The 16,922-nt window shown below is 43.3% G+C and overlaps 2 long non-coding RNA genes across 5 annotated transcripts; both read left to right on the top strand.

Moving 5' to 3' along the window:
- Positions 1–414: 414 nt before the first annotated feature.
- Positions 415–11,736, top strand: LOC141729069 (uncharacterized). 3 transcript variants are annotated; one of them, XR_012580319.1, is made up of 3 exons: positions 415–625; positions 6,900–9,511; positions 11,307–11,731. It is a non-coding gene; the product is annotated as an uncharacterized LOC141729069 (long non-coding RNA). The 3 variants fall into 3 exon arrangements; XR_012580317.1 differs by lacking the exon at positions 415–625 and adding an exon at positions 2,631–5,692; XR_012580318.1 differs by lacking the exon at positions 415–625 and having other exon boundaries at positions 5,747–7,106; positions 8,227–9,511; positions 11,307–11,736.
- Positions 11,737–12,923: 1,187 nt separating this feature from the next.
- LOC141729015 (uncharacterized) lies at positions 12,924–16,715 on the top strand. 2 transcript variants are annotated; one of them, XR_012580264.1, is made up of 4 exons: positions 12,924–13,387; positions 14,006–14,069; positions 14,772–14,847; positions 14,966–16,715. It is a non-coding gene; the product is annotated as an uncharacterized LOC141729015 (long non-coding RNA). The 2 variants fall into 2 exon arrangements; XR_012580263.1 differs by lacking the exon at positions 12,924–13,387 and having other exon boundaries at positions 13,800–14,069.
- The last annotated feature ends 207 nt before the right edge of the window (positions 16,716–16,922 follow it).

Raw genomic sequence — 16,922 nt, 5'->3', positions numbered from 1 at the left:
AATTTCAGGCTCCCAGGGAGTAAATAGTTTTCTTTACATCATTTTCGTTTTGCAGGTTTGTTTTACTGCCAGGTAGTCTGAAAGTTTCTACTGCTGCTTTTTTATTCTAAAGCTAGAAAGGAAAACCAAGATTAGACATAGAGGGAAAGAAGGAAAGAAAAGGAAAACAAGAAAATAAGGAATGGAACTGAAAGGAAGAAAGAAAGAAGGACAGGAAGGCAGGAAGGAAGGAAGGCAGGCAGGCCAAAGAAAAAAAACCAAGGAGGGCAAGGAGAAACGCAGGGAAAAAAAAAAAAAAAAAAAAAAAAAGGATACAGACTTGGAGATGCGCAAGAAAAAACCCAGAAAAAATCCCCAAGATGGGCAAGAAATAAAATCAGAAAAAACAAAAACAAAAACAAAAAAAAAAAAACCTGAATGGGGATGAAAATTAATGGAAAAAAACCCCAGAAACAAAGAGAAAAAAACCCCCAAGATGGGCAAGAAGAAACGAAGAAAAGAACCCAAGAAATGCCAGAAAACGTCAAGGAAAAAGGGAGGAAAAGCCCCAAGAAACAAGGCAAGAAAGAGAGGCAATAGAGGCCACAAAAAAGGCAAGAGAAAACCCAAGCAATGCCAGGAAAAGGTACGAAAATGGTTCTGCCAGGTGCGATCAAGGTGAGCGGGTTCAGTCTCAGGTACAGGAGATGAACAAGTGTCAGATTAGCTCGGGGCACTGCTGTGCAATGCAGCCGTGACAGGATTTGTGTTTAAATCTAGTTTAAATAAATTGGGGATTGTTTGGCTTTTATTGGGGTATAGGCTGGAGATTTCATAAAAGGTATAAAAATAGAAATCCAATTATATCCTATATATCTCGATATCGATAAATATTTAATATACGTAAATATAAGTAAAAGAAATATGTTGTGTAAAAAGAATATATCTATTATTATATAAAAGGTATTCTCTCCAATCTATAAGATATCTATAAATATAATAAATGAAAATTACAAATGTAAATGTGAATAGAATTACGACAAACAAAATAATTTTTAAAATTTTAAGTGTGGTTTAAATAAAGGGGTGTCTGTGGTTTTTCTTTCGTTAGAGGCAGGGGTTGTATTTTAAATAATATAAGTACTATAGAAATCTAAATCGGCATAGAGAAATATATAATAAAAATCTAAAGTTGTAATACTAAACTATGAATTTAAAAAGAAATAGAAATAGAAATCTATGTAAGTAACATGAAGAGATGTAATATACAATATAATAAATATTATACAGTAATATAAATTCTAAATCTAAAAGCGAATATAAATATGACAAATAGATGATGGGGGCTCGGAGCAGCCCAGGTGTGAGTGTGAGGATGATGAGGGCTCGGAGCAGCCCAGGTGTGAGCTGTGAGGATGATGGGGGCTCGGAGCAGCCCAGGTGTGAGTGTGAGGATGATGAGGGCTCGGAGCAGCCCAGGTGTGAGCTGTGAGGATGATGAGGGGGTGGCTCCTGCCGGGGCGAGGCGGTTTTAACGGGGGGAGAGTTTGCCTCTGTACATTTTTGCATGGAGCTGCTGAGTGGAGGGGTTTGTGCCGAGGGACGAATCTTTGTGCCGGGGAGCAGCAGCCGAACAGGTGAGCCCGTGTGCGTTTGGAGCGGGGAATTTTGTCCTTCCCCTTTGCAATTTCATCTTGCCAGTCCCTCCCTGCTTCCCCAGGAGCAGAAATGGAGCTTATGAGGACGAAAGGGATTAAGGAGGAGGAAGCAGCTCCTCTTCTTTTATTGTCTGCGTTTGAACTGAGGGGATCCCTCTTCACTTGTGGTTTTAAGGGCGTTGATTGCAGGAAAAGCTGCCTTTTCCAGGCTGTTCGGGGTATCCCGGGGGTGACAGGGAATCCCTGCGTTCTATTTGAAGGGGAATGGGAAAAGTATTCTTGTGGTGTTATGGGTTTGGTTTGAAGGCAGCCACCCCATTTTCATCACCCTAGGGTTGAAATGGAGGGGGCAGCCGTGGTGTCCCTCCTTTTCAAGGGTTTGAATGGAGGTGGAAATGGCCCTTTGCCATCAGTCGAAGGCTTTCATTTGAGGAGCGCCCCTTCTTTTGTGCTCTCGTAGGGGACGAACGTGAAGGGGAGAGGACACTTCTTTGCCCTTGTTGAAGGGAGGCGAGCCCCGCCTGCGGCGTCAGTTTCGGGGTTCGGTTGCGGGAAGCTGCAGCTGTGGCAGCGTTTGCAGGGCTGCAAGGGGGCCGTGCCGCTGCATCGGAGGGCGCTTGTGGTGGCCGCGGCCCGGGCCGGAACGTTGCCGCTCGGGAGCGGCGCTGGCACGGCCCGGGGAGCTGCCGGGGCGCACGGGGGATTTGGCGCGGCCGGGCCGGCCAAGGGCGGCGGTGGCGGAGCCGCGCCGGTGCGAGCCGAGGGAGCCGCGCCGGGCCGGCCAAGGGCGGCAGAGGCGGCGCGGGCGCTGCTGCGGCGGCCCGGGCGGTGCCGGCCGCTCCGGCCGCTCCGGGCGCGGGGCTCGGGCGCCGCCGCCCCCCCCGGGCCCGGTGCCGGCCCCGCCGGGCAGGGGCAGCGGGCGCGGCTCTCCGGGCCGGCGCCGGCCCCGCGTGCCGGAGGAGCCGCCGGAGGAGCCGGTCTCCTGGCGGGAGCCGCGCTCCGTCCGGGGCCGGCAGCGAGCGCGGGCTTCGGCTGCTCGCGGTGCTGGGGCGGTGCCGCGGTTCGGAGGCGCTTTTTCGGCATTGATTGCATCGCTGTGCTCGGTTTGCAGCGGGGGTACGCTAAGGGCTACGGGGTTCTTCCTGAGTGCTGCGGTTCTTGGTGCCGGTGGGGATGATAAAGGTTCGTTTCGGATTGGGTTTTGTAGTCGGATATGATTTTTTTTGCCGGGGTATTATGTTTAGAAAGGCGCGCAATGGTTTTTACGGGTCGTAGCGCGGAGCAGCGGTTCGGATTTTAATTCTGTTGAGGTGGCTTTTATTGGCGTGAGCGGGTAGTGTTTGTTTCGGTGGGCTTTTGAGGTAGCGTCGTGTCGTTCATAGCAGCGGGTTTTTAATCTCGAGAATTGCATGTGTGTTTATCGTCTTCCAGGGCTTTTATTTATTTGGTTGGTTTGATTGTAGTGTATGTTTTATGGCTGCGGGTAATTTGGGAGACATTGTTTATGGTTACGTTTGTCTTTAGTCTTTGTGTTCGTTTCTAGGCGTTATTTTTATTTTGATAGCTTGAGGCACTATGGGTTTATTCAGTTGGGAATAATATTTTTGTTGCAGATTTAAGTTCATTTGGTTTTTGGGATTATTCTTGTTGTTGGTTTCTTCATTTTCTTTTTTGTTGTTGTTGTTGTCTTTTAATGTATTTGAGTATGGTTTATCAGGGGTTTTTTTGGGAACATGGGTATTTATATGGTGGGTTTTTAAAGTATTTTTTTACTAGGGTAGTTAATTTCTTAGTTTTTAGCGGTTGAGATGTTTTCCATTTTGTTAATTAGTTCCGTTTTTAAAGTTATTTTTACAGAGGATTGTTTATTCTTTGAGTTAGCGTAGAGGTAGAATTTTGTCCGGTTTTTTTTTTTTTTAGTAACGTTCAGGGTGAGTGGCACTGTCTGGAGTTTAGAAGATTGGTTTGACTTTTTTTTTAGTACCTTTTGTAATTTGCTGTGTGTGTTTCTGTAGGGTTTTCTTTTGTTTTGGTTCCATTTTTCGGTCGTGATGAGAATTGTTATTGACAAGAGTGTTCTTTGTTTTTTCTCTGACACTTGTTTGGCTGTTGGAGGTGTCTCGATGTTTTTGGAAGATATTGGTGGGAATTTGATGCTGGTTGTTCTGTCATTTCATTTAGGAATTGGATTTTAAATATACAATTATAACTCTCACTATATTGAAACAAAAGAAATAGATGTGTAGAAATGGGAATGAGCCAACGTTATTTTTATATATTCGGTCAATTTTTAAAATTTAACATGGAACATAAGTCATTATATGTTACAATTAGCTATTCTATTTTTTAATAGAGTATTGTGTATGTATACAGATATATGAATAGAGAATATAAATGGAAATACAACCCAAACAAAAATACAAATATAGAAATGTATTTCAACTATATGCAGATATATAAAAAATTAGTAATAAATTGTAAATATACAAGAACATAAATTGATACAATATATAATGCAAGTAATACTGTATATATCTTATTAAAATATATTTTAGGAGATGGATATAAAGTAGATATAAATATAGTACACGGATGTGGTATATCTATCATTTGTTGTATATTATGATAAATATAAATATAAAAAAAATTAAGGTAGTTTAAAATAATGGATGGTTTTGTTTTTTCTTTGCCAAAGCAGGGCTTTTAGTGTAAAAATTACAAATACAAATAATATAAAGGTAGAAATCTAAGTATAGAAATACATCATAAGCGCATTAAAGATTTGTATAAAAATTAGAAATATAAGAAAAAATAAGGGGTAGCAGCATATATGGTACATAATTTAAAAAATAATTCCCGTATATTTTTGACTAAGATGCATATTATATGTAGTTATGAATATAATGCATCAATATAAACTATAAATATAAATTTGAATATAGTCATACAAACTATAAATATAAAAATATTTCAATATAGTTTAAAAGAAGGGTTTTTTGTATTTATTGAGTTAGAAAGGGATTTTAATTTTAAATAATAAACGTGTTCTAGAAATAGAATTTCAAAAATATAAATATAGAATCAATACATAAAAATATTTATAAAAACACAAAAGATAAATAAATATTATTAGTAGGAATAGACGTAATACAGTATAAGGAATAGACATAATATACTGTACAAATTACATACTGCATCCATGTCCACTATAAATATGCACTTGAATATAAATACGAAAAATAGAAATATCAACTTTATTTAAATATCATTTAAAAGAACGGAGCTTGTTTTGGTCACGTCGGATAAGAGGCAGGTTTTTGGCATTTATTTCAGAGCAGTTTTTGTCTGGGGTCGCCCCTGTTCTTTTTTGCCGCGGTCGCTGCCCGCAGCCCCGAGGCGCGCTGCGCCCCCGTCTGGGGCGGGCGGCAGTGCTGCCTCCTTGTGGGCAGAGCGCGGTACTGCAGCCGTGCGCCGGCAGGCAGCCGAGAGGCCGCCATGCTGGGAGTGGCGTGTCGCGGGTGTCTCGGACTTTTCGTTGACCTTCTCGAGATGGCGGGGAAGTGGAGGACCCCGGTGGGTGTAAGTGAACTGCCTGCATGGAACACCGACGTCATGGCGGCCCCGACGGATTTTTCTGCGGCGTTTGAAGCGTATCCGATACATGCTGTGGGCTCAGCGTCGCCGCGGGCGGGCATATTTCTGCGGGTTTGTGACAGGCATCTGGGTTAACCTGGCCTGTCTGCGCCGGGGTCCTCTCATGCCCGCTCTCCCGCCCTCAGCGAGCCGAGCCGGGCTGAAGTGTTCCGAAGATCCGAGTGTGGCCGAAAATAACCGAGTTTAGCTTAAGAGACCAGGATAGCCTAGGGTAGCTGACATTAGCCGCGTTAGGACAAAGAGCCGCATGAGGTTAGCCAGTAGCCGGGAGTGGCCTGGTGGCTCCTGAAATTACACGATAGGCAGGATGGTTCCCAGACCCAAGCTGGCCCCAGTGCCAAGTCGGGCTGACGTGATAGCGCCTCGTGGCTCCTGCAGTGTGCCATCCAGAAGCGGGGCAGGTGAGTTTTGTTTGCCAGGGAAAAGGGCCGTGGTTTGTGGGGGGGGGGGGGGGCTGTGGCTGGGGGTGGCCGGCTGGCTCCTGAAATTCTTTGGTATGCAGGGTGGTTCCCAGACCCAAGGTGGCACCAGTGCCAAGTCAAAACTTCACTTGTCCTAGTTTAGATTTCTGATGTGGAGGAGCAGAAGTGCCACCTGATATGGAATTTGGTGCTCTCTGTGGAGTGACATTCTGTAAAATTTCTGTCCCAGAAATTCTGTCACGATGGCTCTGCTCCATAAAGAATGACACGGCCTGATTGTCAGCAATTTTTGCTTCTGCAATAGTGTAAAAATGCTAAAATTTGAACACTGCCTATAATTTCAAAAGAAAATATTTTAAAACTTGAAGTGATAGCTAAAATTAGGCCTGAAAGGTAGCAAGAGCAGGTAGCAAGAATATTTCTCCCTGCTTGTAGATATACTTTTCATTCAAAAATTTGCTGATGGAGAGATTCTTTCATGTATTTAGTGACCTTTACAGATGTATTCCCCTAGTGTTTTGAGTTGATAGAATCATGGAATAATTCAGGTTGGAAGGGGCTCTAAAGATCACCTCATTCCAAGCCTGCTGCCGTGGGCAGGGACGTGGTTCCATAGAGCAGGTTGCTCTGAGCCTGATGCCAGAGCACCAATGGGCCTGGAACACTTCCAGGGATGGGGCAGCCCCAGCATCTGTGAGCAAGCTGTGCCAGCCAGGTGCCAGAGGAGGAAGAAAGCCCTTCCCACGTGGAGCAGAGGCTGCTGCAGCTTCGCGTAGCCTCGTGTCACCGAGCGTGTGAGACAGAAGAGCCCTTCCCGTGGAGGGGTATCGGCGCTGACGGATCCTTTTTGGGAGAAGCGGAGCAATGGAACGCCAGAGCAGCCTTCAGTTCTTCTGGCAGAGTTGGGAGCAGCTTGAAGCAGGAGCAGAGCTGGCCTGGTGCCTGCCAGCTCTGCAGGCAGTGGGGATGGAGAAGCTGCAGTTACCTGTCTGCTTGGCTGAGTCTTTAAAAAGGAGGCACTTTTCTGTAGTTCCTTTTCTATAAGCATTACGTGAAAGTTCCCCCTAGAAGTCCAAAGGCAGCTGTTTTCTTAGCAGGAGGAAGTCAGGAGGAGGCAAAGCGGGCAAAGACATCAGATAAGTCGGGATAAAATTCTTGGCTAACCTGTTTTTTCCCCTTCCTCCAGACAGCCAGTTCTGAAGCACTGAGCAGAGATCTGCCCGGGAGGAAGAGCAGAGCCAATCTCTGAGAGCTGACGCGCGAGCTGTGGTGAGGACAGCTGCTCCCTGCCTGCAGCCTGCCTTGGTGTGGGAGCTGCCGAGCTGCCATTCCTGTGGTGGGAGTGTTTCTCCTCTCATCGAGCCAAGCCAGAGACCTGCTAGGGAAGGAGCAGGTAAGGTTTAAGTACCGAGATCTCCCCAGTAAGAAGTGAGGTGACAAAAGGAAATGGCCTCAAGTTGCAGCAGGGAAGGCTTAGATTGGCTTTGAGGACCAATTTCTTCACTGAAAGGGTGGTCAGGCATAGGAGCAGGCTGCCCAGGGCAGTCCCCATTGCTGGAGACATTTAAAGCATGGCAAGATGTGGTGTTTCGGGACCTGATTGGGGTGGGGGCTTGGCAGTGCTGGGGCAGCAGCCGGGCTCGATGACCTTAGAAGGCTTTTGCAGCCTAAAGGACGCTATGGTTCTGGAAAGCCTCGACCCCTGTGGCTCTAACACAGCACCTGGATGCTGACGGAAGGAGGCTGGTGATAGAGCCTGGAGGTCCCTGTCCCACGGGGAGGGAGAGGACAAGGCAGTGTCGCCTGCAGGGAGGGTCTCGTCCCCAGAGGGCAGTCAGCGACTCCATCCCTGCCCGGGGCTCTGGGTGCAGCCTCGGGGTGGACACCTGCCCTCAGGTTTCCCTCTGGGCACCCGGGAAGGGAACCGGGTCCATCCGTGTGGCAGCTCCAGGGCCTGCAGGCTTTGGGGCTTTGCAGCTGTGTGCCTTGTCACAGGGTGGCAGGGACGTGACGCTGCCTGGGCACGCTGCTGGCCTGGGATCCTTGCTGCTTTCCTCCTTATCCCATATGGATTTAGCAGCAATCTTCTTCTATCTTTTCTTTAAAACTGTCCTTGGGAGAGTGCAAAGAGAGGGTAATCAGTTATGTCAAAGCCTACATATTTTACCTGTTGGCACTTAAGAGAAAAGACAAAAGCCTGCTTGGCATCCTTCTGCCTGGAAGTGATTGTGACCCAGGGAAGTGAGGAAGGGGCTGGCCGAGGTCACTGAGGCTCTGAGATGGAGGTGAGTTTGCATCCCAGTTTATTGGAACGGAGGCTCATCAGAAGTTTCCTCGGCTGTCTAAGGCACAGAGCCCTGGAGCCCAGTAAGCCTGAGCTGCTGCATGCTTGCTGTGAGCCTTGGGGTGAGCGTGCATCGTTGCAGGCTTGGGATGGATTGAAATGTGCTGAGGAAACCGGAGGGAGGGAGGGAGGGAAATGCTCTGTTAACATGTGCCAATTCTTCTGTCAGACTCATCACGGCAGGACGGCGTGAAGGCTGAAAGCGTAAGAAGATGTGGAGGGAAGCAGAGAATCTGACAGGAGCATCGAACGCGCGAGCGCACGAATTTTGCTTTTTGCTTGGATGTAAACTCAGGAGTTGAAAGGAATTTGGGAGTGAGAAGGGACATTTCAGAAGGTGAAGAAGAAAAAGAAGTTGTTGTTGTTGTTACAGGCCTGGCAAAATCTTTTGTTCTAGCTAATAAAAGAAGTTAGTTTAAATAAAAAAAAGAAAAAAAAAAGTAGTTTTTCTTTACCTGACTATTATATTCATTGGTGGTATATGGTGTGTTGTTTAATTTCTTGGTATGATTAACTCAGTGTAAGTTGTTTTTTGAGTGAACTAACTTTCTGGATGGGTTGGTTTGTATTTGAGACAGGATTGATTTCAATAGGTTTCTTTCATAGACTTGTGATAGGTATTACTGGGGTTTTGGCTTTGTTTACTGTATGCATAAACATACAGCTTTGGTTGGGCCAGCTGGGCTGCCGGAGTTTGTGGGTGTGAATTTATTCGATGGCTTTGGTTAAATGCAGTGTTTAATTTTTGACAGGTTTTTCAACGTAGTGGTTTTAAGGTGGTTTTTAGAATTGATTGTATGGTTTGATGTTGTTTATAGTTGCTGTCCGGTAAGGGATGTGGTGTGAGTACTTGAACGTTATGGTTTTGGTTTTCCTAAGTTCCGTTTTCTTTCTGGTTCGATAGGTTTTTTTAGTTTTATTTTTGGTGACAGGGGTATTCACGTGGTGGGTTTTTGTAGGCAATATGTTTTTTAATTTGGGTAGAGATATTTTTTAGTATTTTAACAGTTTAGATTTTTTATTTTTATGCTTTGAATTAGTTTTCTTTTAATTTTAAATTAAGTTTTATAGATTATTGGTTTTTATTTGTGCATTAGCATAAAGGTAGAGCTTTGGGGGCTTCTTTTAGTACTGTTTAGTTTTGAGTCTAGTGAGTTGGTTTGATTTAATTTTTAGTGGGTGTTTGTTTTTCTTAGCAGTTGTGTCATTTTCAAGGTGTATTTGAGGTTTTTGGGGTTTTTGAGATACTGGTTTAGGAGGACGTTTATGATGAGCATGTGCGCAGGTTTTGGGCTAGTTGAAGTGGGATTTAAAATTTATTTTGGGTTAGGTTTATTTGAGTGTTTATGAGGGTTCAGTGTTGTGGGATGTTTGTTCCGTTAGTGATAAAAATATGTTTTGTTTTGATGTGCTGCGATGGGATGAGCGTGTGCTGCGTGCCGGTGCTGACAAAGGTACGGTATTGTTGTGGCTTATTTATATGGTTTAATATAGAGATGAAAATAGAAATAAATATACATTTAAAAAGAAATATAACATTAGAGTGGTAAACATAAATATAGAGAACAGATACATATATAAAACTATAATTCATGGTATAGAATTGCAAGATATCATATGGATAAATGATAGTCTATTATATATATGCACAAAGATATATAAATATAGATTGTAAATATAAAAATACTTAAATATAGTTAAATTGGGGGTTTTATTAGGTTGTAGACCTGTTTTTATTAATAAATCATATAAATAGAAAAAAATAAAAATTCAGATACAAATATATAGGGAAATACAAATATCTATAAATATTGATATTAAATAAATCCAAGTAAAAGAAATATACAATACAGAAATTTTCTATCTATGCTTATATTAGAGGGCATTCTCCCTAAGATATATATAATATCTATGAATATAATGAATAAAAATTATCAATCTAAATATGATTATAATTTTGAAAGATAAAGTTACTTGTTAAATTTTAAATGTGGTTGAAATAAAGAAGTGTCCTTGGTTTTGATTTGGTTAGAGGCAGGAGTTTTATTTTAAATAATAGAAGTGTTATAGAAATGTGAATCTTAAGATAGAAATAGATAATAAATATATAAAGGGAGATTGCTAAACTATGACTACAAATTGAACTATAAATATAGGTAAGTAATATGAAGAGTTGTAGTATAGAATAGAAATAAGATGATACGGCAATATAAATTATAAATGGGAATATAAATATAAAAATAGGTAAGTATAGTTTAAAAGAAAGGGAATTTTTTGGCTTTTATTTAAGTAGAGGCAGGGGTTTTATTTTAAATAAGTGTTACAGAAGTAAAAATCTTGACGCAGAAATATATAGTCAATGTATAAAAATATGTATAAAAATATATAACTGCTCGCATCAGATGTAATATAGAATATAAATTTATGTACAAATTGAGATTGATAAAGATAAATGTATAAGTAAGCAATATACATTAATGTACATTATAAATGCAAATAGGAATATAAAAATCAGACATAAGGATAAAACCTATTTAAATATTGTTTGAAAGAAAGGGTTGGGGTTTTTTTTTATTCCTATTGGGTTAGAGGCAGGGTTTTTATTTTAAATGATTTGAATGTAGATATTATTGGTATATATTTCTCAATATTGAGATATACAATCAAGATATAAATATATATATAAACACAAAATATAAGTAAATAGAGATAATAGGAAGAGATGTAATGGAGAATACAAATAACAGCATACGTAAGTATACATTTTAAATGTAAATGTGAATATGGACCTGAAAAACAGAATTTTAAAAAATATTGAAATACAGTTGAGAAGAAAGGGTTTTCTTTTTGGCTTTAACGTGGGTGGAGGCAGGGGTTTTATTTTAAATAATGGAAGTGCTACAGAAGTAAAAATCCTCACACAGAAAGATATAATAAATATATAAAGATCTGAATAAAAATACGAAAAAAAAATAGAAGTAATAGGAAGAGTTGTAACAGAGAATATAAATTTATAAATAAATGGGAAAATAGAAATGCAAAATCGAACACACATCAGTATAGAATTTAAATATAAATGTGGATCTAAATTTGAAAAATACTATTTAAAAAAAAAAATGAAATACAGTTGAAATGAAAGGGGTTTGTATTTGGCATGTATGGGTGGACGCAGGGATTTTATTTTGAATCCTGCAAGTGTTAGAGAAGTAAAAATCCTAAGAGAAATGTATACTTCCAATGTAAAAATAGGTATATTTCGCGCGGGGCCGAATTGTTCCGAAGAGCCGAGTGTTGCCGAAAAGAGCCGACTTGAGCCGAACAGAGTCGACTTGAGCCGAAGAGCCGAGTGTGGCCGAAGAGAGGCGACTTGAGCCGAAGAGCCGAGTGTAGCCGAAAACAGCCGAGTTTACACTAAGAGCCGAGGATAGCCGACTGGAATCGATAGCCGAGGGTAGCCGACACTGGCCGCATTTAGACAATGCGCCGAATGTGACCGAGTTTCGTCCAACCGTGCCGAGTTCGGCCGTAGAGCCGAACTGAAACGAGTTTAGACCAAGAGCCGAAGCAAGCCGAATTGAGCCGAGTTTCTTGAAACAGAACCGAAGGACGCCGCAGCGCTCTCCCTGCAGGTCTCCGGGGCACACGGCAGGGGGCGCTGTATAAAGTAAGTATAAAATATCAACTATCTATAAGAAGAAATAAAAGCTCTATGTCATGTGCAGCAGTAGAAAATTTCAGGCTCCCAGGGAATAAATAGTTTTCTTTACATCATTTTCGTTTTGCAGGTTTTTTTTACTCCCAGGTAGCCTGAAAGTTTCTACTGCTGCTTTTTTATTCTTAAGCTAGAAAGGAAAACCAAGATCAGAAACAGAAGAAAAGGAAAGGAAAAGGGAAGGAAAGGAAAGGAATCAGGAGCACCAGAGGGAAGGGAAGGGAAGGGGTGAAAAGCAGAGTGAAAAAAGAAAAAAGAGTTGGAGCGAAAAAGAGGGCATTCGGGAGGAGCGTTGCTGCCTCAGGTCCTTCCCCGCCCAGGGGCGAAGGACCCGTTTGATGCCCGGGAGGGACTGCAGCTCCCGGTGGCGGAGGACGGAGCAGTGGCTGTCAGCCCGAGACTACAACTCCCGGCAGGCCGTGCTGCCGGCGAGGCGTGTGACGCAACGGCTGGCGCGGCACCGGAGTGGCTGGCGTGCCAGGCGGCCGCGCGGGGCTGTGCGCGGGCAGCTCCCGGGCCCAGTCTCGCGCGGGACGGCGCTGCGGCTGCGACGCCGGAGGGGCGAAGCCTCCGTCTGGCCGCCCGCACGGAGCTGAGCAGCGCGGAAGGAGCGTCGGCCCGGTTCTTCGGCCTTACTCAGCGGTAGCGATGGCGGAGGGCGAGGCGGTGCTTTGCTGCCGCGGGCCGGGAGCTGCAGGAGCCGCCCCGGGCGAGCGGCGCCGGGCGCTCCCGCGGTCCCGGTGGGGCGGCTGCCCTCAGGCTGGCGGAGGCGCAGCAGCCCCCGAGCTGCAGCCGTCTCCCTCGGGCTGCTGCCGGTGCTGCGGGCGGAGGCGGCTCCGCCGCGTGTTGGGCGTTGCGAGCAGAGGGCGCTGCGATATCGCCGGAATGACTGGGCTGCTGCCTGCGCTAGTGCTCGAGGCTCTTTCTGCCATGCAAACGGATGGAGCGGCGCTGAGCGGTAAAGCCAGAGATGGCCGGGAGAATGCCCAGCGCAGGGAGCAGGCGGGCTGTATCCTTCCGATGGCACAGGTGCGATCTGCAAACTCATCCCCTTCTGCCCCTGCCCTCCCGAGCCCCAGGGAAAGTGCTTTCCAGCATTGTCGGGCTTCTGAAAGACAAAACTTGTGATTTGACACTAGCATCCAGAAAAGCTTTCTGTCTAGATTAGCAAATGCCTAAATTGTTCTTGGTTACATCCCATGACCGGTTTTAGGCAGTGACTTTATACTGCTTTTAGGATTTTCTTGTACAAAGGTGAGAAAATAGGCAGGTCTGATAGTGGTTTCACTTTTTTTCTACTTCACGTTCCATGAGATTCTTTTATCCAAGCACTTGTTTTAAAATTGTACTGTAGGCGTTTATGGTTCACTTTTTTTTTCTTTGCAGCACCCGTGACTTTTTTTTTTCCCTAAATCGGGAGTAAATATAGCTGAGTAAAATGACCTTGGTTTTCTTCTTTCTTTTTCAACTGAGTTGTTTTTATTAAAAATCCTATTTGCCTATAGAAAAAGTGGGTATGTCCTGTAATATATCCTAGCTTTTCTTGTTTACAGGGTACTCAGAAAATATGTCTCCCTTAGAGTCCCACAGAAACGTTCTCAGTGCGATCTCTGTCAAGGTATGCATTTACAAATAAGTGATCCCTTTAGATATTTGACTGTGTACCTTTTCCTGTAATTCAGAGCTTGCGTTCCGTGGCTTTTATGATAAACCTATAAAACATGTAAAAATGGTTTTGCACGTCTTAATCGTTGCAGGCAGCACTAAGTGGATTTAGAGCCTGTTCTTGACCAGACAAAGGGAAAAAGTGTGACTTTGATGCTGAACTTGTCATTTTTCATTGGACTTGTCTTTAGTTATTTAGGAATAGAGAGAACTAGAAAAAGAGAGAAATAGAATTGGTTATTGAGCACTCCTCAAATGCTCACCGTGATTCAGTGCAGAGCCGAAGTGAAGGGTGATGGAACAGAGCTCTGTGCTTTAGAAGGAAATAAATTTAAACCTGACCTCCACACAGTGTCTCACTAACTTCTGTTGTTTTAAAATACAAAATACGTTTAGGAAGTGTTGGAAGTTAGTATTTTGGGAAAGAAATGGCAGTTCCACAGAACATTGCATTTAACAGAGGCTCTCAGAACGATTCATGTTGTAACTGCTGTCACTGCAATCGGTTGGTGGTTCAGCCTTGAAATGTGCACTTGCCCTTCTATAAAGCACTGTTTTGTTTGCCTTTCAGTGCTATGAGTCTTGATAAATTGGAGAAGAGCCCAAGAGAAGTTTTTCATCCCTTGATATAAAAGGTAGGAAGTGACTTTTTTTGGTTTGGTTCTTTTTCTTTATTATTTTCTGGAAATAAAAGTAATTAAGTATAGGTACGACTGGTTTGTTTCTTCCAGTAGCAGGTGATAATAATAGTAGTAGTAATAGTAAAAATAATAATAGAAATAATAATAATAATAGTAACGTAATACTACTGAAACTGTCTTTATCCATTGAACTGGCCATTTCAAATCAAAACTTGTAAACACAAATCCAACCATCATCCTTGTAGAATCTTTCACAGCAGTGGGCTAAAGATCCTGGTTTTGTTGACAGGATTTATCGGTTCTGGAAGAACAAGAGGGAAGTACAAGCCTGACTACTTCTAGCTCACAGACCCGTCCAGTGAATACAGCTTTGTATTTTGATGGGCTTGTGATGACTTTGAAATCGATTCCTCATTACAGTAAAAAAAAAAAAAAATGTTTTTTTGAACGTGACAGCAGAAATAACTTTCAGTACCAACTTAATAATAATAGATCACCAATTTAAGTTAAAAATTCATGCTATACTATCAGAATTTAAAGGTAAAATATTATGTATTAGGTGATGGTATAAAGTGTATGTTCTAATGTGTAGGATGTATGCAAAGATAGATACATACCTGAAAGTCCTTAGAGGAAACAAATTTTTATGTCTGCTGTTTGACTGTTTATCATACAATATTTGGTTTTATTTCCCAGGGATCGGTGAATTTTAACTTTGGAGTCCTCTGTGCTAAGGATGCTCGGCTTACAGATGATGAAATGTTCAGTAATGGTGAGTTTTTCACCTTCTCTTTAGTTGCTATGCTGATCTGAATAAGAAAAAAACAAAAGCAAGAGAAAAAAAATGGATGGTTTATTATTTTTTTACGCTGTTATGTTTGTTTCCTCAGTATTTGCTGCAGCTCTGCTTACCCAAACTTTGGGTTCCTTCTGTCCCACTGGGAGTTGCCCGATTTGGTTGCATCTGGTGAAACTCACCCTGAGACCTTGGAGAACCAGCTCAAACTACGTGAGAGCCATTTGCAGTTCTCTCCAGACACCTGGAGAATGGGTGATGCTTCTGAGGATCTGGCAAATGTGCTTCTATCAAAACTCAGTCTGTGAAATTTCTGGGGAAAACCCTTCTGTGTACCGAAGGGTTCAAACTCTGGTGAGGATCCAGTTATCAGGTGCTCACCTGCATGGTTCCAGCTCTTAAAGCGAACACTTGTACTCTTGCCCTGTAGTTTATATCTATCGTATTTTTGTTATTTTGCAAGATTTTACGGCTTTGCAAAATATTGTGCATTTGACTCTTTGGAACCTGTCAGATCGTTCTTTGGTGCAGCACCACCTCATGGGACACTTGGCTGCTGTCCTGAAGGGGTTGGTCGTAAATCCTGGAGGGTTTATAAGTCTTCTGTCCCCAGGGAGCTATCGTGCTTTGTTTGCTTTTGTTCTGTTTGTTAGGCGCTGCTTCTCACTGGAAGTATGAATTTCAAACTACCCTGTTCTTTTTTTAACTGTTTTCCTGGTTCTCTCCCTACGGCAGGGAAAGACTCTCGTGTCCTTGTCGTCAGGCTCGGTGCTGTCCAAAAAGATACAGAGACTAAAACAATCCTAAGAAGCAAAATATGACTGCAGGGAAAACAAGCTGGAGCGAACAAAAGGTGGTATTGTTATCCTTACCCTCTATTAGAAACATCCACTGTGCTTTGATGCTGGTAGCTGCCAGGGGCTTGTCAGCTCTTTGTAGGCAGGTGTGGGTGTTCACTTGTAGGTTTTTTCTCTGGACAAGTCAATTCAATCTTTGCTAAGCTTATATTTGCAGATTACTCTCTAGCACAGTCCAGCATGACATTTTTGAATGTTGTAAAAATACCATGTTACTTGGAAATTGCTAATGATGAGAAGCCTTAGGGAAAAAAGAAGATTTCAGGGTTGGAAGATGTGAGAAGAATTTTGTGGGGATGTGAGACTGAAATAAAGCGCACTTGAAGCTGGACTGGCACGCTGGCAGATCCCCTATTAAAGGGTAGTGCTTAAATTAGCCTGGGGGTTGCCCATTGTTTCTGTAGAAATCAATGTTTCCTGGTCTTCAGAAGTAAGCTGCTTTGAAACGCTGGAAGGTGCAGCATAGTGACAATCCGTGTGCTTTGGATTAAAAGCAGATTTCAGAAGGGTGATAGGCTTTTGTCTTTTCCTAGAAGTCGATGTAATTCTATCGAGGAGTTTTTAATTCTGTGTTGCCATGTCATCCCTCAGAGCCCTGTCGTACTAATCGTCATACAGATGCAAAACAAAAAATCAGACCCTGTCCCAGCCACTTGGAGCCCAGAACACGATTTCCTCGGGCTGCCATTTGTGCGCCATCGGTACTCACCACGGAAGCGAGCCGGGGATGTTGCAGCTGTTGGGAACAAACCGCTTCTCGTCACACAAATGGAATTCGGACGACGCCTCGGCCAGCCCCTCTCTGCCGTCATCTCCTGAATCTGCAGCAGAGCAGTTGCAGTCCGTCCGGGTACGTGTAATCCAGCTCCTGACGATCTGAGCACACGGAGCAGTGCTCAGCTGCTGTGGGGGCTCAGGGAAGGCAGAGTGTGCATTGTCATCTTCCTGAACCTACAGACCAATCAAAGTGAGAAGCCACAGGGTGGAAATCAGTCGCATATATGCTAAATAAAACTTGCAGATTTATTTAAGAATTGTTTCTGCTTGTTCTTTGTTGTGCTTCAGCACTTACAAAACCTCCCTTTAAAATCAGTTCAATTCATCAGTTGAACCTTTGTTTGCAGACCCTCACTGAGCAGAATCTGTTGCAGACTCAGTGCACGCTGCGCTGGAGTGTGAGGAGCTCAGTGCACT

The sequence above is a fragment of the Zonotrichia albicollis genome, chromosome 5, assembly GCF_047830755.1.
Source record: "Zonotrichia albicollis isolate bZonAlb1 chromosome 5, bZonAlb1.hap1, whole genome shotgun sequence".
Classification (NCBI taxonomy): domain Eukaryota; kingdom Metazoa; phylum Chordata; class Aves; order Passeriformes; family Passerellidae; genus Zonotrichia; species Zonotrichia albicollis.
The sequence above is the reverse complement of the archived record's forward strand: the minus strand, read 5'-3'. Positions and strand labels throughout refer to the sequence as shown.